The 26,993-nt window shown below is 38.3% G+C and overlaps 1 protein-coding gene across 5 annotated transcripts in view; it reads left to right on the top strand.

Moving 5' to 3' along the window:
- LOC5578554 (protein eva-1) overlaps nucleotides 1–26,993 on the top strand; it is a 623,125-nt gene that overhangs the window by 148,952 nt on the left and 447,180 nt on the right. Inside the window, exon 1 of one of the 5 annotated variants that reach the window (XM_021848821.1) lies at nucleotides 12,625–13,909. The exons of 3 other annotated variants lie outside the window; for them this stretch is intronic. The gene's annotated coding sequence lies outside the window, so the exon portion shown is untranslated. Of the gene's footprint in view, nucleotides 1–12,624; nucleotides 13,910–19,944; nucleotides 20,559–26,993 lie in introns of those variants that run through there. One more of the 5 variants, XM_021848822.1, reaches the window with a different exon arrangement.

The following is a 26,993-nucleotide window of genomic DNA, read 5'->3' as shown; positions in this document are numbered from 1 at the left end:
AAGACACTCGTGCAGTTTTTACGTTCGGTGTTGCGCATTTTTGGTCGTTGCTGAGCGGTGCTGGTAGGTGACGAGTTTATAGAATGCAAAGGGATAACACAAAAACTACTGCTGGTAGGTATCGAATCTTATGAATCGCGTTGTTCCATCTATGATTATGATACATTTTGTTATGCGTAGGTTTTATTTCGCATTGGGTAATTGATGTACGGTTTTATGGAGTTAAAAGATTATTCAGATCAAAGGTTCATTCATGTTTCGATCACAGCTTGGATTAAAAATGGATAATTCGACATGGTGTGATGCATTTGAACGCGTTCAGTTCGTTGCTATATTCATTATAATTTAATTGAACTTATCATCAATTCAGGAAATATTTCCCAGACATAATCCTAAATCCATGCTTCGTTGCCATGGTCACGTAAATAACACGGCACCGCTCAAACGTCAGATAGTGAATTCGTGCATCGATCCATTGTAATGCATTGCGATCTGAACGGGCCGATCGAGAGCAGCGACATGCTCTTGCTCGAGAGTTCAATGCCTACTGCGTTCTCGAGCAAAATTTGAACTCGCTCCTTTCATTTTTGGCTCGCGTTCAGTTAAAAATGCATCACTGGGTTTTTCATATGGTCTTACTTGTAGTGATCAATTTCTATAAGAATCTTATCCAATTTCGAAACATATTTTAGCATTTAACGATAGACGGTCACCAATTATAGTTTCGTTTGCAAGAAACATTGCGTAATTTTATTTTATTTTGACTTAATTATAATTAAATAACATTTTCTAATTGATTGTCTGATTCGCTTATATTCAAAGTAGATCAACAGGAGTAAAGCAATTATTTTGTATTGACACAGTTATTTCACATGAATACCAGATTTAGATTGACTGTTAAGTCAATCAACCAGGACAGATTAGCCTATTCTTATCTATTGAAATACAGTCGACTCTCCACATCTCAATGTTCTACATCTCGATATCTTTCCCTATGTCGATGATTGCTTCGGCCCCTTCATTCTGCATATGATTTCCCACTCCATATCTCGATATCCTCTTTATCTCGATATCTCTGTATCTCGATGTTTTCCTGTTGATTTTTCGTTCCCAACTTTCTCTACATATGTCGATGTGAACATTAAGAAAGGATACTAGACCAGATTTAAATTATTCAGATCAATTTGGAAACTCGAAATGAAGTTTGTTTGTTTATTGTTTTCCTAGTAACGGATTGATTTTCAATCTAGTGTTCATTAAATTAATGTTCTTTGTCTCGATCTCTTCCTATCTCGATGGTCCCATCGATATCGAGATGTGGAGAGGCAACTGTATATATTGTTTCTATGTTGAATTTTGCCATTACAAACATATTAATGAACTCCTAAAATTACTTTGTTAGTGAAGTGAATTACTAAAATTACTTTGTTAGTGAAGTTTAATCAACAGACACGGGAGGAAGTATTCAAAGGGGCAAAAATTACAAAAAGATATCAAGAGTTGCTTGAACAAAATTGTAGTTTGACCACATTTAGTTTAAATATGGTACAAAATACATTCATACTTTCAAATAATGTTTGATCATGTTGGCGTGATCCATAGTATTTTGCCATATTCAAACAAATTGATAATTGGGCTACTATTTAAGGCGATACGTCAATGTTTAACCAATTTTCAAACATCTCTACTTTTTAAAAAAAAAGCATGCATATTTCAAGGATGTGTTATTCTACGCAAACATTATTCTATATAATAAGTTTCATTTCTTCTAACACACCATCTTGCTTGGACTATGATTTCTCTATATGTCGACTTTATCCTTTATTGAGGATCTCCTCCTGCATGTGCCTAGAGTAGCAATATTTCAAATTTCTATTCTAACAATGCACACTTCAATTATTTTACGGATTCCTATGAAATCTCAACAGCTGAACAGTTCGGTAAAATAAATTAACGGTGTACGGTATATTTTTGCTGTATTAGGTAAATATTCACCGGAATCCGTAAAACTCCGACGAATTTACGGTGTTTTATTTCACCGAACTGTTCAGCTGTTGAGATTACGGTGAAATTCACCGATTTCCGGTAAAATGAGCTTAGTGTGTAGCTTCAGCTTCACTGCACAGAAGAAACTCAAATCAAAAAAATTTTTTTTACATAGCTTTTATGTTTTTCCTATTACAAATAGAACAAAAGCTTTCGACTGATTTAAAATAAATCCAAATTTTTCCTTCATTTCGTTGACCAAAAAATGGTTCGCTTAGTTGGTTATATTAAATTAAAATGGTTAACTCTTCACCCTCATAGCAACAATATATTTTATAACGATTTATAGCGAAACAGCCCTGCAGTACGACACTATAGGGGACCGTCTCCTAAAGATACATTTACCTTGAGTATAAATGTAAATGAACATATGAACAAAAAAAAAATAAAATAAATATAAGTTACTCATCAGAATTAGTAAATCGATAGATCTTGTTACAAAAAATCGATCTCAATTCATAACAGGTATCCTTTTTGAATTCTTCCTTCCTATTCGTTAAGATTAATTTTGTTCGGATAGCACAAACATTTTTTTCGCGTTTATTGTATTGACGGCATTAAATTTCTGTCAAGCTTGAACAAATTTGTTGAGAATAAAATATTTTCATTTTTTTTTCTCATGAATTGTCAGGATTCTCACCGAATCTAGGACCCAACAGTCAAACATGGTCAGGATTCCGACAAAATGAAGGCAGTGTTCTCACTGAATCTTCTGCAGCATCATTTTCATAGAGCTCAAGAAAAGCTTTGAAAATCTTGGGCTTGATTCTGGCGTAATCATGAAGCATATTTTCACAGAATTATGGGCAAAATGATCGTAGGATTCATTGCATTTATTTCTTAATTTCTTCAATAAAACATTCTTCACTAACTGACATTTGTTTGTGAATGATGAAACTTTTGCGCATCTAAATAAACAAATTTAGACGCGACGTTCACAATTATGTTTCTAAGATTTGGCCTGTGGATAAAAAAAGGTCTGACTATTTTGATTTTAAATGTGCTTCAAGCATATATTGACACGGTGTCAAATATTTGGCAGGTTTTCAAGCATTTGTTTAAATGTTGAAAAATTCTTATGGTTTCCAATATTTACGTAAATGGTAGAACTGCTGTCAGAACCCAGCTCTATATACGACACCTTGTACTGTTCACTTTATAACTTTGAAGAAAAATGCAAGAAGATAAATGACTCTTGAAAAAGAAATTAATTTTCAAACGTTGCAAGTTGAACAAATTTGCAGACAATCTCCTACTTTTATTTCCAATAATGATAATTTCCGAAATAAATCAAAACATTTAGATTTTTCTTTGTTAATGTTACATTATAAATTGTTTCAATAACTCTTTTAAGAAATTTGTTTCAATACAAACTGAACGATATTATTTCATCCCACTTAAAAGAAAACATGGTCTAGATCGGTCACATCGCGTACTGAATACACTTAGCACAAACAAATGACGCTTGTTGTACACAGCGTAAACGTGGTGCTACTAGGGGTAAATTTGAGCGCGAACACTTTCTAGTAAATCCATGAATCCACCGCGCATAAAAGTAAAACACTCAAAAAACCTCGCTCGTCATACGCAGCACGAGCGAGATGGATCAAACCCGCCCATGCGTCATCCAATGATTTCCTAAAACGGGAACCACCAACTGCATAGCAATCAACTGATTGGAGTGCTTTGCCGATTGAAGAAACGAACCAGCGTGCATTCGATATTCGTCAACACTCGGGTCCGGTGTTGGTGTCGAACGCAAGCACCGACACCCGTGTTTTGCTTGTTGCTTTGTGTGTTCATCCGCAATGGACCGATGCACGAGTTCACTATTTGACGTTTGAGCGGTGCCGTGTTATTTACGTGACCATGGGAACAAGTGAATTCGGCACCGCTCAAACGTCAAATTAGTGAACCCGTGCATCGGTCCATGGACATTTATCGGTCCGTGTTATTTACGTGACCATGGCAACGAGTGAATTCTGCACCGCTCAAACGTCAAATTAGTGAACTTGTGCATTGGTCCATACTACATCAGAGTGTTGAAATTGAAGTACGCGGAGCTGTGTTCATCGATATACTCGCCACCCGTGCAGAACGGCTCGGTGTTTTTGCCATGTCTGCCTGAAGGGCTTCCATCAAAGTTCTTCTAGGGTTTTCATAAGGAGTTCTTCCAAGGATTCCATCACAAGTTCCTTCAGAGATTCCACATGGAATTCCTCCCGAGATTATATCAGATGTTGCTCAAAATATCACACCAGAATTTCCTCAAGGAATTCCATCAGGATTTCTTCTAGGGATTCTACAAGGAATTCCTCTAGGGATTCTAAAAGGAGTTCCATCAGGAATTTTATCAGGAATTCATCCAGGGATTTCATCAGGAGTTGCTATAGATGCTACATCAGGAGTACCACTAGAGATTCCATCAGAAGTAGCTTCAGAGATTCTACCTGGAACTCCTCCGGGGATTACATCAGAAGTTCCTTCAGGAATTCCTAATAGATATTGATAGATAGATATTCATCCAGAGGATTCTATTAGAAGTTCCTCTAAGAGTTCCATCCCGAGTTGCTTCGGATATCTTACCTTATCAAGAATTTTTTCCAGGGATTTCATCAAGAGTTCCTATAGAGACTACATCAGGAGCTTATCAAGAGATTCCACTAGAAGTTCCTTCAGAGATTCTATCTGAAACTTCTCCAGGGATAACATCAGAAGTTCATCTAGGGATTACATCAGAAGTTCCTCCAGGAAAACTTTCAGAAGTTCCTTCAGAGATTTCACATGGAACTCGTTCAGGGATTATATCAGAAGTTCTTCTGGGGATTATATCAGGAGTTCTTTAAGATATTTCATCAAGAATCCTCCAGGGACTTCATTAGCAGTTCTTTTAGATGTTACATCTGGAATTCTTCCAGGAATTATATCCAAAGTTTCTCAATTAATTCCATCATGAGTTCCTTAGGGGTTTCCATAAGGAGTTCCTTTAGGGACTGAATTAGAAATCCTTTCAGGGATTCCATCAGAAGTTCCTTCAGTGATTTCTTTAGGAATTCCTCTAGGGGTTCCATTGGGAAATCCTCCAGCGATTCCAATAGGAGTTCCTTCAGGAATTAAGCAGTTCTTCTAGGGATTACATCAGTAGATCCTAAGTGATTCCACCTAGAATTCCTGCAGGGATTCTATCAAAAGTTTCTCAAGAAATTCCATCGCGAGTTCTTTAGAGGATTCCATCAGGAGTTCCGTTAGAGACTGAATTAGAAATTCCATTAGGGATTCCATCAGAAGTTCCTCCAGTGCACAGTGGTTCCAGCTACATAGGAGGGAGGTCATAAATACGAAAGTCGGTAAATTAGTCATAAATTCATGCAATTTGATATGTATTCGGGTTCTACATGCAAAATATTTCTTCTGATAGAAGAGGGAGGTGCTATGATTTGATTGATTGACATGATTTCAGCTTTATTTACTTACATGTACTAGAAGAGTAAATATAGTAGCAGAAGCTGTACAAAACAGGTTTTCCACATGTATTGTAGAGCAGCCTACTATGATTATAAATTAAAACTCAAAATTAGGATACTTGACAGCTACCATTTTTTTGTTTATCAAGTTATGTTTTGGTAAACTGGACATACGACACAAAAACGATTACCACCAATCTGGTCGCAAACGGTCACAGCTGCATTTATGAGCAAAATGCAATATAACTACATAGGTAAGTTTCATAGTAGAACGCATAATGGGATTTGGAGGGGTAACATTCTTTTCGGCTTAGCGATCTAGTTTGCAAACAAAATATGCAAATTTAAATATTATTTTTCATAGAGATCGATCAAAACCTTATTGGAAACCAGTGCCATTGATAGCGTACTTGTAAACTTTCGTTAACATTTCTGACAGCGTTATGAAAGTATTAAAAATGTTTAAATTTTTATGATTTACATCTCCACTTAACTCATTTCACTTAAGAGACCCATATCAGAACGTAAAAGCAAAAGTTCAGCTAAAACAATTATGAAACCAGGTTCTATAAGTATTTGGCATGATATCATTGAAAAAATATCACGATTTCGTTGAAGTCTAATTTTTGGATTTACAGTATCGGACATATAAAATGCACCAAAGCTGTTTTCCCATACAAAATGGTCAACTTCAGAGAGCTATATTTCCGCTGTTTCACAACCGATTTTTCTCATTTTTTCTGTAACGAACTACAAATTACCTCAATTTATGATAACAATTAAAAAAGTTGTGTGAAAATTTTTGGTTCAAAAGTTACAGATAGGTTGAATTTTGACATAAAAAATGCACCAAGACGAAAAGTAATGTATCAGACAAACTATGCGCCGTATCCTTTCGGTGTCTTCAGCGCATTTGGTCCTTATCACACAATGAACAAATGCCCCAAAAACACCAAGATTCTATGGCTCATTGTTATTCTGCTACATCACTTCGTGTTTTGGTGCATTTTTGATATCAAAGTTCAACCTATATGTAACTTTTGAATCAATAGTTTTTACACAACTTTCACAATAGTTTTTGAAGATTGAGGAAATTTGTAGTTCGTCACAGAAAAAATGAAAAGAATCGGTTGATAAACGGTGGAGATGTAGCTCTCCGAAGTTGTCCATTTTGTATGGCAAAACGGATTTGGTGCATTTTATATGTCTGATACTGTACGACCTATCGGGGAACCTCTGTGTAGTGCCTCTAGGAATTCCTCCAGAGATTCCATTCCTTCCATTCCTTCAGGGATTACATCAGAAGTTTTTCTAGGGATTACATTTGAATTACCTCTAGGGATTCCATCAGGAGTTCCTTCGGAGATTTCACCGGGAATTCCTCTAGAGATAATATCAGTGATCCGTTCATTAGGGTTTCTCCGTGGGATTTTAAAACGAAGTTCTGCCTGACATATTATCACGACTCCAGGGATTTCATCAAGAGTTCCCATAGGTATCCTCTCAGGAGTCCTCCAAAGCTTCCATTGGAAGTTCCTTCAGGGATTATATCTGTAGTTCATCTAAAGATTCCAACAAGATTTCTTCTACAGATTTTATCAGGAATTCCTCCAGAGATCCCATAAGAAGTTCTTCCAAAGATTCTACCTGGAATTACTACAGAAATTTTATTACGAGTTTCCGTGGCGATTCCATAAGAAATTCCTCTAGGGATTACATCAGAAGTTCTTCCAAGGATTCCATTAGAAGTTCTTCTATAGATTTGATTAGGTGTATCTTTAGATTCCATCAGGAGTCATAAAATACTCCTGGAATACTATTATAAACACCTTCTGGGATTCCTTCAGAAGTTCTTCTCTAGGGGAACTCTTCAAGAGCTTCCTCCAGGAATTCTTCAAGGAATTTTTTAAGGGAAATGCTCATGAGATTTCTCGCGGAATTAATCAAGGGATGCCTCCCGAAATTCCTCAAGAAATGATATCGGAATTCTTCAAGGAATACCTATCGGAATTCCTCCCTTAATATCTCCACTGATTTCCGAAAGTTATCAAAAATTTATCCAGAGATTTTACCAAGAATTCCTTAAAAGGAATTCAACATCGAAAATTTTCAAGGAATTCCTCGCGGAATTTACCAAAAGATTCGTCACATAATTTATTAAGGAATTTAACCCGGAATTTCTCAAGGGGAATCTCTCCTCTAGGAATTTTTATGAGAATTTCTCGTGGAATATCTCCATGGGTTTGTGGGGGTGGTTAGGAATTCCTCTAGGGATTTTACCAGAAATTTTTCCAAAACGATTTTATCAGTAACTAGTGGTCCCGGCAAACTTCGTCTTGCCATCAAGTAGGCTGTTGAAAAACGCCATGGAACGCTCCGTGCAAAATGAAAGTTCCGCTCACTTCTGTTTTTTCAACTTTCCCGTTAAATATCCCTTGCTTTTTATATACACAAACACGTCGGAACACTTCAGGGACATAACTATGGGAGAATCATTCTAATCCGTCGAGCCGTTCTCAAGCCATTTCGTGACATACGAACACCACTCCATTTTTATTTATATAGATTAGTTCTAGAGAGGAGGTTTTTTAGGGAATTTCCCCATGGAATCTTTCAGGGTTGAAACTGAGAATATCACCCGAGTTTCGCCAGAATTTTCACCAGAAAGCACTTCCAGAGTATTGTTAGAAGTTTCAGCAGAAAACACTTCAAAGGTTTAACTAGGATTTCTCTTCTTAAAATTGTTGATGATTATCAGAAACTCCTCCAGGAAATGACCAAAATTTAAAAAAATAATTTCTTTTCTCTGAAAAACCACAAATATTTCCGCAAAAATCTACCAGGAACTCCGCGAAGAAATATTAATTCTTCCTTTCTATACTCTACGTATTTCTTCAGAAAGCTACTACAAAATTTCAAAAAATTATTCATCCGGGGATTATACTGATATTGAGATACTCAGAGGATTGAGCAAAGCATATCTCTGAATGCCTCCAAGTTAAATCCCTGAAGTAAACTGGTAGAATTTTTTTGGGAAAATTCTGGAAAAATTCATGGAAAAATTTCTTGAACAATCCTTGATGGTTCATCGAAGAAATCATTTTTTCCAGAGATTTCCCTGGTGGAATTTTTAAAATTATTTCTGAAAGAACTTTTAAGCAAACCCTGAAAAAGTTGTTTAAGGATTTTCTAAGATAGTTCTTGGTGGTTTCCTTTGAAAAAATCCTGCAAGAAAACTGGAGGGAGTTAATGGATAAATATCTTTAGGAATCCTCGGAGGAATTTCGGATAAATTGTTGAAGTAATTCCTGAGTAAATCCTCGTGGTTTCGAGGACGAAAGCCTCGTAGTGTCCCTTCAGGGATACCAGGAAGAAGCATGGAAGGAAACACTGGAGAATTTTTTAAAAGAATATACTGAAGATTCCTAGAAGAATCCCTGGAGGATAACCTGGGCGAACCATTCAAAAAATTACAAGCGGAATCTCTAGCAAAATTCCTGGTTGTAAATGCAATCATCTAAAAGATTTGCCACCATTTACACTACCACTACAACGAAATTCGCAACACTGGTGGTATCCCGTAGTGGAAGTTTTAATGAAATCTTTTGCAGTATATCTTGTAGAACCCCTGAATGCTTTCAGGTGAAATCCTTGAAGCAATACTTGGTGAAATCCCTGGAGGAATTCCTTGATGAATCCTTGGAGAAATTCTGGGTAGAATCACTGTAAGAATTCCTGAAGTAAATCTCTACATTCATTTCTGAATGAATTTCTAGAGTTAATCGTGTAGGAATCTCTAAAGCACTACCTGGAAGAATGTTTGTATTAATTGCTGAAGCATTTTCTGGAGGAAACTGTAGAGGTATTCCTAGGGAAAACACAAGAAGAGTTACTGAAAGATTTTCGATAGGAGCAATTTCTGGTAGAATTTTGATGGAATCCCTGTAATCATTTCTTGGGAGGGATTCGTTGATCAATCTCTTTAAGAATTTTTAGATGAATTCCTGGTGGAATCACAGGGAAAGATGCATGAAAGAATCTGTTTAGAAATTTCTTAAGTTTCGCTAAAGGAATTAATAATGAAATAAATCTTTGGAGGAATTTTTGGTGGAAACTTTGAAGGAAGCATTGGAAGAATCGCTGAAGAAATCCCTTAGGGAGTTAATGGATAAATCTCCTGAGGCAAATTGCTACTAGATAGAATCGCTGAAAAAATTCCTTGTGCAAATCCTGATAGAACTCCTGGTGGAATTTACGTATGAATCCTAGGAGGCAGCCCTGACAAGAGTCCTGGTGGAATTTTTGGGGGAATTTCAGGTGATGAAAATCTTGATGAATCCCTGGATAAGTTTTTCAAAAAAATTTGTGATGTTATTCCTTGGTAATGCGTGATGCAATCCTTGTAACCAATTTCTAGATGAAGTTCTGGAGAAATCTAAAAAAACGTTGTAGCAATCTCTGAAGGAATTCTTGTAGGTAGCCAGAAGAATTACTGAAGAAATCACTTAACGATTGTTTTGGAGTGATCGTTTAAGGAATCAGTAACAGAAATCTTGAATAATTTGGGAAAAACCTTAGAAGGAATCTCTGGCAGAATGCCAGGATGAATTCCTGAAGGTATGTCTAAAGAATTTTCCCTGGCTGAATATCTTGTTGAATCTGTGAATAATAATTAAGAGAATTTTTTTTATAAAACTCTTGGTAGAATCCCAGGTGGAACTTCTGGTGAAATCCATAGTATAACCCATGGATTCCTGGAAAAACTCCAAAGTAAAATAACTAGAGGAAACCACACAGTCCCCGACAGATACTCTTCATAATTTTATCATCAATTTCTTCCGATACTTAGATTTTGTTTTGAAAGTTTCGCTCTCCTTTGCTAATTTTTACCCAAAAATCGTAGAAATATGCCTCATTTAGCCACAGATTCCAAAAAAACACAATCACGTATCCACTGGACTTGCAGGAGCGTAACTTAGAATTTATGGAACGCTAATAGGGTCGTAAAAAGAGAGAGCGTAAAAGAATTGAGCTTAAAAAGAGGTTTGGTTGTAAATCTGTATTGTCTACCAAAATGAATCTTTTATATAATCCTTTCCCATATCCAAACTCCCATTGTTTACTTATGGAAATGCAGAGGACTCAAATGCTTCTTTAAGGCCCATATTCAAATTGACCAACATTCATACTGAACCCGCGCCGTTATTATTTGCTGTAATGATAAGAGCAGCGTTGCTTACACATTGAAGATGCTACTAACCTCGATTAGCATTTGTTGGTTATCTGTTTAAGTACAGCTGTTCTCGCAAAAACGGAGTAGAGACCTTTAAAGCATAATATTGAACATCTGTCATGAAAGCCCATCACCCTGATATAGTCCTCGGCGGGATTCGAACGAACTGAAATGTTCGTCAGAGATCTTTACTCAATTTCGCACACTGTCTATCGTTGCTACAATCTATCTCATAAGATCTTCGGGAATGCTGTACTTGGAGCGGACCGTTAAGACGAATGTTGTTATTTTGAATAGGTTATTAGGCTGAAATACATTTGACTGTTTAAGATGAAAAATGCAAAAAAAATGAAGAAAGTCGAAAAAGCACTTCTGCGAGAAATTATCGTGTTAAAAGTTATCAAGTGAAAACTGATTTTTCAATACCGCTCTAACTAATTTGTTTAAAAAAATATAGGCCTAAATGCGTCAACGAAAAAGTTCATATTCTGATCTCGTAAACATAGCGGGCCACCCTAGTTTCACATCACTGATAAAAATGTCTGAAAAATATGGAGAAACTTTGCTGACGACGCCATATATCTAAAATTGACGGTTTATTCGCAATCATTTTTGTCTTCCTAGATATGGCTTCGGAACCAATGGGCATTGGCTAAAAGTTTCGAGAAAAGAGTGTTGAATCCACAATTCATCGTAATTATTTTTGTCTTAATCCTTATTCATCTCGATAAATAACCCTCTAATACCCAACCCCGCCTTTAGACGGGGTACAATTTGGAATTCTGTGTATATTTTCGTAGCTCGGAAATCAAAATGATTTTATTTTTGGCTTCAACCTTGACTGATAATACACTATAAGAACATTTTTTTATGGCTTTTGAAACTTTTTTGTATTTTTGAAAAATGTTTGAAAAATTGTATTCTTATAGGGTAGGTGTACTAGTTATGGTCATAGAATTTCCCTATTTCGCCATATGTGATAAATTGAATGTCTCCACATTTTGAAAAGTTTTGTTTGTTTTAGCAGTAAGATATAGGATATATCTTGATTTTGAAACATTTGAAAAGATTAAAAATGTTAAGGTTATCGAAATTTCACATATGGCCAAAATGTGAAACAACTATGGCCATAACTGGTACACTCTCCCTATAACCTACAAATGCCCGGGGTTCATTTAACGTGTAATATAAAAGCCGTACCTTTTATATTTTTCTACGATCACCCTATCACGAAAGAAGAGCTTGGAGGTAGTAAAATACTTTCAAACCTGTTATTCCTTTATTTACACGAAAAAAAAACAAGAAAAAAAATTGAAAATTTAATATCTTACGGTACTTTTGAAAATACTTGAATTTTGAACTTTGAAACTTGAATTTTTATTATTGCTAAAAGTAGTACCGTTTTGACTCATATTCCGAACACTTAAGGCCAACAGCGACTTCAAATGCATGTAATTGGCATAAATTGGCTGATATTCGTGTGAATATCAATTTCTTCGAAAAGTCTAACTGTTAGTTGTTGGGTGTATCGATAATAATGTTGATTTAATTAGTTTAAGTATTGTTCTTACGTGAAAGTATGAAACAACATTTTTATTCAAATGCCGAACACCGTGTTCATTCTGTCTCATATTCCGAACACCTTGATTCAAATTCCGAACAGCACGAATAAATCGAATTCAAATGAATAATTTCGCAAATAAATTTATCTGAGCTTGTTCTACTGGTTTCAAACTAGAGCATCATCACTACTCCTGCGGTATAAATTATATTTGAGACGTTAAAATTGAATTGCAATTTGAATTGAATTTTCTTGTTATGTGGTGACATATTTCAGTGAAACATTTCAACCACATCGCCATACAAAAACAGAGTGTGTGAGGGCCACCCTAGCCCCAAGCTGCATTTATACCGTTGGACGAAGATAAACAGATGAGGTGCAACGCAATCATTGAACTGTTGATCTGTTGGTCAGCTAGGATGTTGTGGTCATGGCTATTGTATTGCGACAAGGCTGAGCAGACGGCAGACCGACACGATTCGCAGCGTAGACTACGTGGGATCTCTCATTTCACATCGTCGATGGGAGATGGAAACAAATTGAGCGAATTCGCCCGAACCGAACGAGGGTTCAATCTCTCCACAACTGTTCGGGATGCTGGACTCTAGTTATAAGGTAGATTGTACGGAGAAGGTCAGTTTAGTACCATTAGCAAGGTCGAAGACGGTCGAGAGCAATCGGGCTTTTAATCTGTTAGTTTTTAAGATTACCGTGTTAGATTCATAAGCAATAAATGTAGTGTTCGAAGTTAGTGTTTCCCTCAAAAATGGACTTTTGTGTTGCCAAAGGAAGACCCGCATGAATTGTCGCCAGTTGTAGAACCGTCGGTTGGAACACCGTCGGTTGGTGTACCGAAGCGCCTTGGAGCAGGAGCGAAGTACCCATCGGTTCAGGTATTCTACATTTTGGTCCTTCGAGCCGGATGCCTGAGGACCGTGCCAAGCTCGACTGACTGACCTAAGGACCGACTGGCGCTTTTTGTGTCCGTAATCAGCCTACCACGCTACTTACAACAAACGAACAAATTTGGCCGCCACCGATGCAAAGGCCACCGCCATAGTTAGACGAGACAATCAGCGAGCTACTATTGTAATCAGCCATTGTGAATATTGTCTTAAAGGATTTATTGTGGACATTTCGCGCGAATTTGGATGTCGCCATTTGGAATTCTGGTTTATGTTTCGACTGCGTTGGACACCGTTTGGGACTGGACACTGAATGCAGAATGGAATCCTGTACCTCCAGGTAAATAAACATTTAGTGTATGTCCTACCGAAGCATAAATTACGAGATTCTAACACCTCTCTTCGACCTTTGAACATCTTAACCGTTTGGAACTAATGAGAACCTTTGGCCGACCGTGGAAGATGTTATGAGACGCTATACCAAGGAAGGATTGCTTACATTCCGCTTACGCACAATTTGGACTTCGATTGATACTTTGCTAGCCAGAACCCTGGTTGTGAGCGTGATTGAATCGTTTGCTGCTGGACATCATAACTACCATTACCGATGGATGCTTTACCGACTGTGACCATTTGATTGACGAGTTCGTTTCAAGGAAGATCCGCGACGAAGAGGGAGCACCACAATCTTTCCGTCCAGGTTAGTGAACATAGAACTCTGTATATGTCTGCCGAAGCATGGGCACAGATAATATACATCCTAAATGAAATATATCCTCTTCGATTATTTGCGGACGCATTCCCTATATCGCTGCTGAGGCGATTGTCATTGAACGTTGGAAATTTCGAATTCGCCGGGTTTGAACCGCTGCTTGTTTCTCATGGTGAGTTGAGCAGTATATGCCCGGCCGAAGCCGAAATCGTTTGATATTACATTTGGTTCCCCTCCTCTTCCCTCACTTCTCGTTGGTTTACTGCTGGAGTTTCGATGTCGCTGGCGCCACAATTGGAGTTGATACTTGTGTTGATAAACTGCGCATTAGTTGATTGGATTATTGCAGCATCGTTGGTTTGCCAGGTGAGCTGCCACGGTATATGTCTAGCCGAAGCTAGACATCCAATCCATACTATATACTAGTTTCGTTTCCTCCTCAACAATTTCTGTAACGCCACTGAGAATTCATCTACCCACGTGAAGTGACTGACGGTTGGATTTAAATTGTTGCTGTTCACCTTTAAATCATCCTAGCCGAACTGTTCGGTGCGAAGGTCAGTTTATGAAGCACAGTGTGTGTCCGCCGAAGCGAGGCACCCTTCAGAATACTACAGCGATATTTCTTATTCAATTGCACGTCATCCGTTACGAGTTGCCATCATGCCCACCAAGAAGCTGTGTACTGTGGAATCAACCATGAAGCTCCTTACCACCAAGTTGAACGAGATTGAGTTGGCTTTCAACGATATCTGGCGTTTTACTGAGAAGATTCAGGAAACAACTACCGTTACCCAAATCCTTCTACGTTTGGAAAAAATCGATGAGCTGTGGGAGAAACATGGAGCAACACTCGTTGAGCTCAAATCACAAGACGATTTCTACGATGAAGATGATCAAGTTGAGCAGAAAAGGCAGGATTTTAGTGATAGATATTATTTAGCTAAATCTATATTGACTGATAAGGCTAGGGAGAGGCAGGAGCATACTTCGTTGAACCAAACCATTCGAGGGAACGATCAACCTTCGACAACCTCAGTCGATCATGTCCGTCTTCCACAGATAAAACTTCAAACATTCAGTGGCGAGATCGATGAATGGTTGAGTTTCAGAGATTTGTTCACTTCTCTCATTCACTGGAAGACTGATCTTCCAGATGTGGAAAAACTGCATTACCTCAAGGGTTGCTTACAAGGTGAACCAAGAACTCTCATTGATTCATTGCCGATTACCACTGCTAATTATCAAGTGGCATGGGATTTGCTATTGAAAAGATATAATAATAGCAAGCAGTTGAAAAAACGCCAAGTGCAATCACTAATCAAACTTCCGACTCTATCAAAGGAGTCAGCTAACGAGCTGCACTTTTTGGTTGAGGGTTTCGAAAAAATTGTGCATACCTTGGATCAAATAGTCCAGCCGGTTGATTATAAGGATCTCCTTTTGGTCAATTTTCTGACGTCTCGCCTTGATCCATCTACACGACGAGGTTGGGAAGAGTTCTCTTCCACCAAGGAACAAGATACTGTCAAGGAACTCCTAGAATTTCTCCAAAGACGAGTTCGCATCCTGGAATCCTTACCGAATAGAGCAGCAGAGGTACCCAAACAATCTCAACCTCAACTCCCTCCAAGGAAGAAGCAACCAACAAGAACAAGTTACAACATGGCTCAGGTATCAGGTGTACGATGTGTAGCTTGCGCGGGAAACCATCAACTATTCCAATGTAGCACATTTATGCAAATGGCGGTAGCGAACAGGGATTCGTTACTGAAGTCGAATTCTTTGTGTAGGAACTGTTTTCGACAAGGACATCTAGCAAGGGATTGTCGGTCAAGGTATTCATGTCGGCATTGCAAGGGTCGACACCACACGCTCGTCTGTTTTAAATCGGAAGGAAATCAGAATATTAATTTGTCTACCAAGGTCAGCACAGTTCCCAAGGAATCTTCGGAAGCTTCATCCTCTTCCTCTGCACAACCAGCTACTATTTCTGTACCTCCACAAGTAGCAAACATGGCAGCTACGAACAACGGTAGTTTGTGGGCGGGCGCGACCCAGCAAGGTTCTTCTAAGGTTTTGCTAGCTACAGCAGTTATCGTCGTTCAGGATGACGATGGCAACCGCATTCCTGCTCGTGCACTCTTGGATTCTGGTTCAGAATGCAATTTCATATCGGAGCGACTCAGTCAACGATTGAAGGTCACACGTCGCAGGGTGGATATTTCGGTCCTAGGTATTGGTCAGGCAGCCACCAAGGTGAAACAAAGGATATCAACTGAAATTCGTTCTCGCGTTTCGGATTTTTCACGAAGAATGAGCTTTCTAGTGTTACCGAGAGTCACTGTAAATATTCCAACCACTAGTTTGAACTCCATCAGTTGGACACTGCCAGAAGGAATCGAGCTTGCTGATCCATCGTTCTGGGTTTCTTCGGGAGTAGACCTTGTCCTCGGAATTGAAGCGTTCTTCGATTTCTTCGCTTCAGGTCGAAAGATAGCCTTAGGTGTGGACCTTCCCTCACTTCAAGATTCAGTTTTTGGATGGGTAGTCACTGGAGGTTTCGTTGATAATGACCATAGCCTGCAAATCAAATGTAATGTGGCAACCATGGATCAATTGGAGGACGCACTTTCACGGTTTTGGGCAATCGAGGACATAGAATCGGCTAACAATTATTCACCAGTAGAGAACCGCTGTGAAGCAGCGTTTGCGAGTACAGTGCAGCGTGGAACGGATGGTCGTTATACTGTTTCTCTACCAAGGGACGAGAACGTCATATTTCGGTTGGGCGAATCAATGGAGATCGCATTCCGACGTGTTTTGAGTACCGAGCGTCGTTTGTCTAATGACGCACACCTACGGGAACAGTACGTTGCATTTATGGAGGAGTACGAGCAGTTAGGTCACATGCGAAAGGTCGAACGCGATCAGGAGAAGGACAAACGCTGTTATCTCCCACATCATCCGGTGGTAAAGGAGGCTAGCACCACCACCAAGGTACGCGTAGTGTTCGACGCATCATGCAAAACGTCCAGTGGTGTTTCGTTGAACGACGGGTTGCTGGCGGGACCGGTAATCCAAAGGGACCTACGCTCTATCATACTTCGTTGCTGTACAAAACAGATATTGCTAGTTAGTGACGTGGAAAAAATGTTCCGCCAGATCTTTGTACGTTCTGCAGATCGACCGCTTCAATCAATTTTGTGGCGCACATCACCGACAGAGGAAATAGGTGTATATGAACTCAATACCATTACGTATGGCACAAAACCAGCTCCGTTCCTTGCTACTCGCACACTCAACCAATTGGCGATGGATGAAGGAGAGCGATACCCGTTGGCAGTCCAGGCAATCACAGAAGAAACGTATATGGATGACGTAATCACGGGTTGTGATAGCGTCGAGGAGGCTAAGGAACTGCAGATTCAGTTAAACGGAATAATGAGTAGCGGTGGTTTCCAGCTCAGAAAATGGGCATCTAACTGTGCAGAGGCTCTGCATGGTATACCCGAATGTAATCTTGCTCTTCGTCCTTCAGAAGGCATAAGGATGGACCCGGATTCTTCTGTGAAAACGTTAGGATTGATTTGGTTGCCGAACACTGATGTTTTTCGCTTCCAGTTCAAATTTTCATATGGTACTCAAGAGGTTTTCACCAAACGGCAGGTTCTCTCCGTCATCGCTACACTGTTTGATCCCCTGGGATTTATCGGTGCCACTATTACAGCTGCGAAGCTCTTCATGCAGCTTTTATGGACGTGTGAGGATGAAAATGGTAAACGGTTAGATTGGGATCAGTCATTGCCTTCAACGGTGGGTGAGTCTTGGCGGAATTTCCACATGCAGTTACCAGCACTCAATGATATCAGGGTCGATCGTTGTGTAATTCTTCCACAAGCTATACAAGTAGAGATCCATTGCTTTTCGGATGCATCACAGAAGGCATACGGTGGATGCCTTTACATTCGAAGCCAGGACAAGTATGGAAACGTTAAGGTGCAGCTTCTATACTCAAAATCGAAGGTTGCCCCATTGAAAACTCAATCAATTCCTCGGTTGGAGCTATGTGGAGCGTTGATAGCTGCACAAATATATGAAAAGGTTAGGAGCGCTACCAATCTCCCGGTGCGCACAACGTTTTGGGTGGACTCTACATGTGCGCTTCAATGGATTCAGGCATCTCCGTCTAATTGGACGGTTTTCGTTGCAAATAGAGTTGCGAAAATCCAAGCAATCACGGATGGTTGCGAATGGAGGCACGTGTCGGGAGCAGATAATCCTGCAGACATGATTTCAAGAGGAATTGGACCGAAGGAAATACTGCACAACAACTTCTGGTGGCATGGCCCAAGCTGGCTAGCTCAGGATAGGAGTCATTGGCCAGATTCGTCGAATTGTACGTCTGAAGATTATGGCGAAGAAGAAAGAAGGTGTACAGTAGCGACTTGTACAACATCTGCAATTGAGGAATTCAACGAATGGTTTGTTTCTAAATCCAGCACCTATACCGTGCTGATACGCCGCACAGCGATATGGCTACGTATTATGCAACTACTTCGAACACCAAGGGAAAAACGTTGGACTGGATTTCTCACTTTAGGAGAGTTACGTCAAGCAGAATTCACCATTATCAAAAGAGTGCAAAGGGAGGCCTTTCCGGACGAATTAGAGGCCGTCAAGAACAATGAATCGGTTGCTAAATCTCCATTGCGTTGGTACAGTCCATTCCTTTACAAGGACGGAATATTGAGAGTAGGTGGACGTTTGAACCACTCGATGGAATCTTCCGATATGAAACATCCAATGATTTTGCCTGCACGTCACCGTTGTACTAGAATGATATTCGAGCAATACCATCTTCGTCTGTTACATGCTGGTCCACAGTTATTACTTGGAACAATTCGCCAACGATACTGGCCACTAGGTGGGAGAAACGTTGCCAGACAGGTCGTTCAACAGTGTTTGAAGTGCTTCAGATCAAGGCCCAAATTGATACAACAGTTCATGGGAGAACTGCCAGCTTCAAGGGTCACAATCTCACGTCCATTTTCCAAAACTGGAGTTGATTTCTTTGGCCCAGTGTTCATTCGTCCAGGTCCACGTCGCACTGCCGTAAAGGCATATGGAGCCATTTTTGTATGTATGTGTACTAAGGCTGTGCACATTGAAGTCGTCTCCGATTTGTCCACAGACAGATTCATGCAGGCTCTTCGGCGATTTATCGCACGTCGAGGAAGGTGCACTGATTTGTACTCAGACAATGGTACGAATTTTGTTGGTGCAAGAAATCAACTACAAGAGCTTTTTAGCTTATTGAAGGATGGAGATCATCGACAACAGGTAGCAGATTTTTGTTCAGCAGAAGGGATAAATTGGCACTTCAATCCACCAAGTGCCCCTCATTTCGGAGGTTTGTGGGAGGCTGCAGTGCGATCCGCCAAACATCATATCCTACGGGTCATTGGCATCAATCCAGTTTCTTTAGAAGACAAGCAAACGTTATTGGTCCAAATAGAAGGATGTCTGAACTCAAGACCTTTGACTCAAATGTCTGACGATCCTGAGGATCTACAGCCTCTAACGCCAGCGCATTTTTTAGTAGGATCTTCCTTGCAGTCATTCCCTGAAGAAGATCTACTTTCCATACCCACAAATCGTCTGAAACACTGGCAAGTTGTCCAACAGCAGTTACAGCATTTTTGGAACAGATGGAGGAAGGAATACCTTTGTCAACTGCAAGGCAGAGCAAAACGCCGGAGCCCACCAGTCGAAGTTCAAACTGGTAAACTAGTCATCATTCATGATAATAATCTACCACCAATGCGTTGGCGTATGGGGCGGATAATCCAGGTGCATCCAGGCAGCGATGGCGTAGTCCGAGTCGTCACCATTAAAACAGCGTCTGGTGAACTGAAACGACCTGTTGAGAAGATATCCTTGTTGCCTGTTCCAGATGAAAAAGAAGATTAACTTAAACCCTTCCCTTGTCCCATCCTAGTCGAAGAGGAATTTCTTTTAATTTCAGAAACGGATATATCTGGGTGGGTGAGAATGTGTGAGGGCCACCCTAGCCCCAAGCTGCATTTATACCGTTGGACGAAGATAAACAGATGAGGTGCAACGCAATCATTGAACTGTTGATCTGTTGGTCAGCTAGGATGTTGTGGTCATGGCTATTGTATTGCGACAAGGCTGAGCAGACGGCAGACCGACACGATTCGCAGCGTAGACTACGTGGGATCTCTCATTTCACATCGTCGATGGGAGATGGAAACAAATTGAGCGAATTCGCCCGAACCGAACGAGGGTTCAATCTCTCCACAACTGTTCGGGATGCTGGACTCTAGTTATAAGGTAGATTGTACGGAGAAGGTCAGTTTAGTACCATTAGCAAGGTCGAAGACGGTCGAGAGCAATCGGGCTTTTAATCTGTTAGTTTTTAAGATTACCGTGTTAGATTCATAAGCAATAAATGTAGTGTTCGAAGTTAGTGTTTCCCTCAAAAATGGACTTTTGTGTTGCCAAAGGAAAACCCGCATGAATTGTCGCCAGTTGTAGAACCGTCGGTTGGAACACCGTCGGTTGGTGTACCGAAGTTCGGAATATGAGTCTTTTCGGAATTTGAGACAAAACGGTAACTAGAAAAGGTTTCAAGAAAAAATGCAAAAGGATAGAAATGAAATGAAATCAAAAATCAAAATTCACAGTTTTGCAAATAAAATTAAATCATTGCCCAAAACGTGTTTAGAACGATTTTAGATAACTGAATATAATATTTAGATCGAAAATAAAAATTTGGTTATTAGAGGGATAACACTTTTCTTTCTGCTGCCATCCTCACCATAAAAATTTAAATTCTATCGTTTTTCCAATGTACTGTTATTTGATTTTATATTTGTCTAACTGTTACATCATCTTTCCATCAGAAATACGCATTTGCTTTATGTTTAACCGATTCAGTTGGATAACTTCTAGGTATGTTATCCACTTGTCTAATGAATGGTGTGCCAAACATTTAATTGTTTGCATTTACAAAATGAGCTGCATTGTTTTCTTTCCGTGTCATTAAAATTTAAAATGAGGCCATCACCCAAAATGAGCACCAATCTGGGTAAATTGCATTTCAACGTTATCTTTACTGGGGAAGAATTCAGTTTAATGCCGGTGCCACTAACGAAATTGACTCACTCTATATGGTACCCCATTCAAGGGCCGGGTTACTGGTCGGGTGCAGTTAAAATGTTGTGCCGGGCATTTCGACGGTACCCCTGTTGGGAAACATAATAATTTCCTGAGTCAATAAATAATGCACGCGTATTTCCACAATATTTGCAGCAAAGCGAATAAACCTTTCCCTACGCCAACCGAGAGCTGCGGGGTTGCAAAATGAAACTCGTTAACACGATCAAATTAAACTACCACTCTTGAATCTTCATGGCATCAGAGCTCTAAACTGTGCCATCACGAGCCAATCAAGCCAGTTAAACACAGTGACTACTGAAAACGCGAAGCAATTATTTTTCAATCGACATTATCGGACGCAACACTAGTAGAAAAGGGTAGTCACAGTAGAATTATTTGCATTTAATTTAGAACAGTTGCAACTAATTTGAAATTCATTATTTAATCTGTTTCACGGATTAGTTCCATTCCAGTGAAGTGAGCGATCCACTTCGTTGCCAATTAATTTGACAGGGCTCATTGTATAAGCAGAAATCGATTTTGTTGTGAAATTCGCTTGAAATTGACAAACGAGTTCCCACGAATTTGCATGAACTCGAGTCAGAGATCGTAAATGTTACACGCAAAACAAAACCTTAATGCAATTATTGCAACACATCAGTATTACAGCTTCCGTATGTTGATGATCATGGTAACGCTGTACAGAACAAAAATACCTTCCTGGTACTGCAGAATTTAGTTGGGTTTGGAAATACGGTAGGTGTACCAGTTATGGACATAATGATTCCCTATTTCGCCATAGGTGATTACTGTAATGTATTCAAATTTTGAAAATTCTCGTGTGTTGTAGTAGTTAGATTTAAGATATATCTTGATGTTAAAACATTCAAAAAGATTTAAAATGTGAAAGTTATCAAAATTTCTCATATGGCCAAATAGGGAACCACTATGGCCATAACTGGTACACTTTCCCTCCATCTGAAAATTCTCGATTATATACAAACAAGTGTCGCTTTAAATGGAAATTCCAAACGCTGTCCATCTTACAGATGCGGATTGGAAGAAGAGGAAACTCCTTATTATGGATCAAATCGACTCATACTATGGATCAAAACACTTATTTATTTATTCAGTTAACATCTAAACCAGTGCTTCGCAAACATTTTTAACTTTCGCCCCCTTGGGCCAATATTTATCTGAAATCGCGCCCCTGAATTCAAGTATTCCCTGTGATTCAAGTACCGTCATTGGGGGTGAGAATGGGTCAAAAAGGGATATGTACGTTTTATTTATTGAATAACTATCGCAATTTAACTCCAATAAACTTCAAATTTGGTGTGTATGAACTTTGATGTTACATTAATAACTGTTCAAAAAATTAAAGAAAAATATTTATTCACAGCGGCACCACAAGTGAATGAAAAATGACCCAATTTCACCCCATAGAGGGGGTGACATTGGGTCACTGTAATTGAAATAACTTGTTTTTGAGAATATGATTGCAAAACCATTCACAGCTGAAAAATATTGATGAAATACGATGCAAACAAGACGAAAAGATATCTTAGATGTTTCACAGGTATGATAAACCCACTTAAAAGAATGATTATACCAAAAAATTGAAGATCTTTGAGAAGAATTATGTAAACCCAACATTTATCGTCAAATTTACATAAGTTTTCTTGTTTTTTTCCTCAAATTGTTTTCAAAGTCTCATCCCCATTGCCATAAAGCTTATTCAGTTTCCCCAAAGGTGTACTGAAACAGTGATTATTTTAAAACTTCGCAAATAGTTAAATGTCGGTGCGACATTTCACGGTAAATTCATTTCAGGCAGAAGTTGACGTCATAATCTCAATATTTCAGCGATAAAACTCATTTCTACTTCCGTGAGATGTTTCTATAATATTTAAAATATCTGTATTAATTAAATTCCAAAAAATAAATCCATTTGATAAAATTTTACGATGTTTTTTTCCGAGCACGGAACACAGTTGCTGGCAGTGCCGTAGCGTGCGGTTGGCCAGGTTGGCACCCGCCAAGGGCGCCAGACTTAAGGGGGCGCCAAAATAGGATTTTTTTTGGATTTTATTTATATTTCAAAACAAGTTTTTTTTTTTTGATACATCTTAATAAACAGCGTTTTTGAATTCATAGAATTAAAAAAAAAATCAAAGACATAATCAAATAGCGATATAATACTGTTGACAAATGTCGCGTCTCTCTTCCTAAAGAATTTATTAACTCTTTCCATAAACATGGTAGACTAAAACTATACATGGACGATTTCAACAAAAAATTTTAAAGAATCTAAAAAGGTGTTGAATGGTTTTTCAAAAGAAAATTCCTGAGGTACTAACTTATGAATAAACATTGAAATGATAAATCTTCTTAAGCACGGTGTCCATGTAAAAGCATCCACAAAAGAAATATGTAGTTTATATCATCTGATACCTAGTTTAAAAAGTGGGATTCCACAGAATTGTTGAAAGGATTCTCACATAACTCGGAACATAATTTCTATAAAGAACAATCTTGGACCGACTTATAATGAATAACCCATATCATATAAGAATACCAGGCAAGTTCAGGGCGAAATTTTAAACAGGTTTCTTTGGTATTAGTTAATAATGTTTTCACAGAACCTCAGGTCAATCCAGTGCGCATTTATCACTGAATCCCGTAAAGGATTATCAGAGAATTTCACTAAAACTACTCTAATTCCTAAAAATGATTCCTCTATGATACAAGGAAAAATATTCGACAAATTGAAGGAATTGTTTGAGAAATGCTTTGTATATGTTCTGCTAGTGCCCCTCGTTTTTTAAGTTAACAAAACATGACTAATGAACAGCATAAGCGAGATTTTTTTTTAAACATTGAACAAATGTTGTGACAACTGAAGCAAAATATGCTGTTTCGTTCAAAAAAGGTAAAAATTTGTTTGACAGAAATTGTCATGAAATTTTCTACAGAGAGCTTCATTTGAAACGAATTTTCTTTTCAACTGCGTACTGTGATCGAAAAGAAATGATTTTCTTAGCCATTTCATGCAAAAAAATCCCACGCATCAAGATAGACGATAACTTTTTTTTCAAATACATAAACTCCCTTATAGAGAAATGAAGGAATCAGCAATGTCCACAATAAGATTTCCAGGAGTATGCATTTCACTGGAATTTTAACAAAAGCATATACAAGACGCGACGCGAGGTTGTGGGCAGTAAATTAAATAGTATCTTCAAATTCATCTCTGGCCAAATAAACAGTAAAGTTATTTGCATTTTTTTTTTCAAAATCTGCAAGAACTTCAGCAAGTTCAAACAATTTACCTTTTAGAGAGATTTAAGACACTTGGTATACCTTATTGTACAAGTATTATCAATGTATTCCAATGTTTAAGTATTACTTGAGCTTTACCATGACACTTTTTTAAATTTCGATGGACAATTCTTGCAGACAATGCCCTAGAATCCTTTTTTTTATGTTTCACGTAAACCTGCAAGTAGGGGCGCCTAAATGGCGGTTCTTCAAGGGCGCCAGGAGGGCACGCTACGGCTCTGGTTGCTGGTTTGAGAAGTTGTCAAAATGCGTTGTATTGTTATTCAATGCACGAACTACTCAAGTAGACTTATATAATGTTTCAGAGATGCTGTATTAAGAAAGCATAAACACATCTTAATGAAAAAAGAGAACACTCGGCACCGTAAAACGACAATAAAGTGGACTTGCAATTTCATTTACTATAGTTCTTGCTTGACCCAATCTCACCCCCATTTTTGATGTTTTAGACACCGTACCAAAAAAAAAGAAATTTTTGTGGAAAAATCAAATAGATTCCGGAAAATACGTGTGAAGTGTAATGAAAAGACTTTCAACCTTCTACTAATATAACGATAGAGGTTAAAGTACATGCGTGATACTTTGTACAGGAGAAATTTAATGTTGTAAATTTTATCTAGTTTCAACATACAAGTTAATTGATATAGTAAACAAAAACTACTATATCTAAAAATGTATATCGTGATGAATTACGTGCAGTAATATGTTCCCTAACATATGATTTATTAATTTTAGTAATATCATCGTTATTAGCTGAAATATTTCATAAATCATATTTTCCCGTTTTGACCCAATCTCACCCCCCAGACCCATTGTCACCCCCATCGACGGTATTTTAATTAACGCTGCACGCAAAAAACTCTTCGGCTCGTATATTCATAGAATCATAATACAATAACTATTGTGTACATTTAAAAGTATTTTCTTAAATATCTTCAACCCACAATTATTAGGAATGGTTTACTGGACTGTAATTTATAAAAGCAAATTAAAAAAAAAAATCGTGCAATACAGGCTACTGAATCAGTTTTCGATACAAGTTCGGCAAAGTTGGATAACGAAAAGAAAACAAGTTGTGTTATCCGATAACAAGCATTTGATAACATATTTTGTTTTCATTTTGGTTGAATAAGCCTTAACAAACGTAATAACAAAAATTTATACTGAAGATAACATATAAACATCTCATCTCATTTTAAACACATTGAAAACTGGTTTTGTTATCCAGCCAATTTCCCTTTGACTAATTGATAACATAATGAGTTATCATTATGTTATCAATTAGTCATAAAGATCGAATTATGATAACAAACATTTAACGTCATTCACCCGTCGGTGGCATCCTCGATCTGACAGCTCAAAACTCGTTAATAACAAGAGTCTTGGTATTGATAACAAAAAATAACCAAATGAAATCATGATGTACATTTTGTTATCACTATGTTATGCGGGTGTTATTCGACTTTTCTCGGGTTGCCGGCCTTCTCGTAGTCACTGGGGAAGTCACACATGACCTTCGTGCGATGCGAAACCCAAAAATGTGCTTGAACGCAATTGGTTAGATAGGAAAGGGGTCAACATTTAACGATTTTTCAATAGTTTAATGCTAATAATCAAAAGTTTTCTCCATTTAAATCGACGCGAAGATAAATTTTCGATCGATAGATGGATAAATATTGAAAATCGATCGATAAATGCCTGACTCATTTTTCGTCATACCATTTTTCGTTACATGCTCGATTTTTCGATTCTTGGATTTGTACCCCCATATGTTGCCGAAGGAAGTTATCCAACGTCACAAGATAATATTTAAGTTCTTGCATCGCAGATTTTAATTTTTGTTTTAAGGATTCGAATATCCGGAGTGAGTAAAAAATTGGTACTCCGGATAATCGAGTCGGACCTGTATATTAATGCTGTAAAATAATGGTGTCATGGGTGTAGTGAGTAAACGTATCATTGTCAATTTGCCCTTACAATTCTTCAAAGAAAAATTAACGCTGTGTTCAGAAAGTTAAGTTTTTGGTCAAAAACTCACTAATTTTCTAAGAATTATTTTATTCATTTAGTTGGTGTTATATAAATCAATTTGATAAAACCGCTTTAACGACACATGCAACCATAAGTTCAGATAAAAGGGCATGTTTTGGCTTATGCAGTTCACTTTTTAAGTAATTAACCGAGCTTCAGTTCACATAAAGTTCATTTAAGTTGCTGAAATAGAGTGATGTTTACCATAAAGTAGGGAAAAAGTTCAACTCGAACTTGCTCTGAACTTTCTAGTTGTTGATAAGTACATGAGCTACTTTTTCGAGAATCCGGTTCTGTTGGTATCCGTTATATTCTCTTATTCAGCGATATAGATTCAAAGGAACTCAAAATCTACTAGAAGTGAACTTTTCAGTTAACTGCTTAAGTAAAGTCCGAACTTTTGGTTGCTTGGGGATGTTACGCCAATTTACTCGGTCTATGGCTGTGTCCCTCCAACTTCGATTTTGGTCCACGCTCTCCAGATCTTGTTGCACCTGATCAAGCCACCTTGCTC

The sequence above is a fragment of the Aedes aegypti genome, chromosome 3 (assembly GCF_002204515.2).
Source record: "Aedes aegypti strain LVP_AGWG chromosome 3, AaegL5.0 Primary Assembly, whole genome shotgun sequence".
In the NCBI taxonomy this organism is placed as follows: Eukaryota; Metazoa; Arthropoda; class Insecta; order Diptera; family Culicidae; genus Aedes; species Aedes aegypti.
The sequence above is the reverse complement of the archived record's forward strand: the minus strand, read 5'-3'. Positions and strand labels throughout refer to the sequence as shown.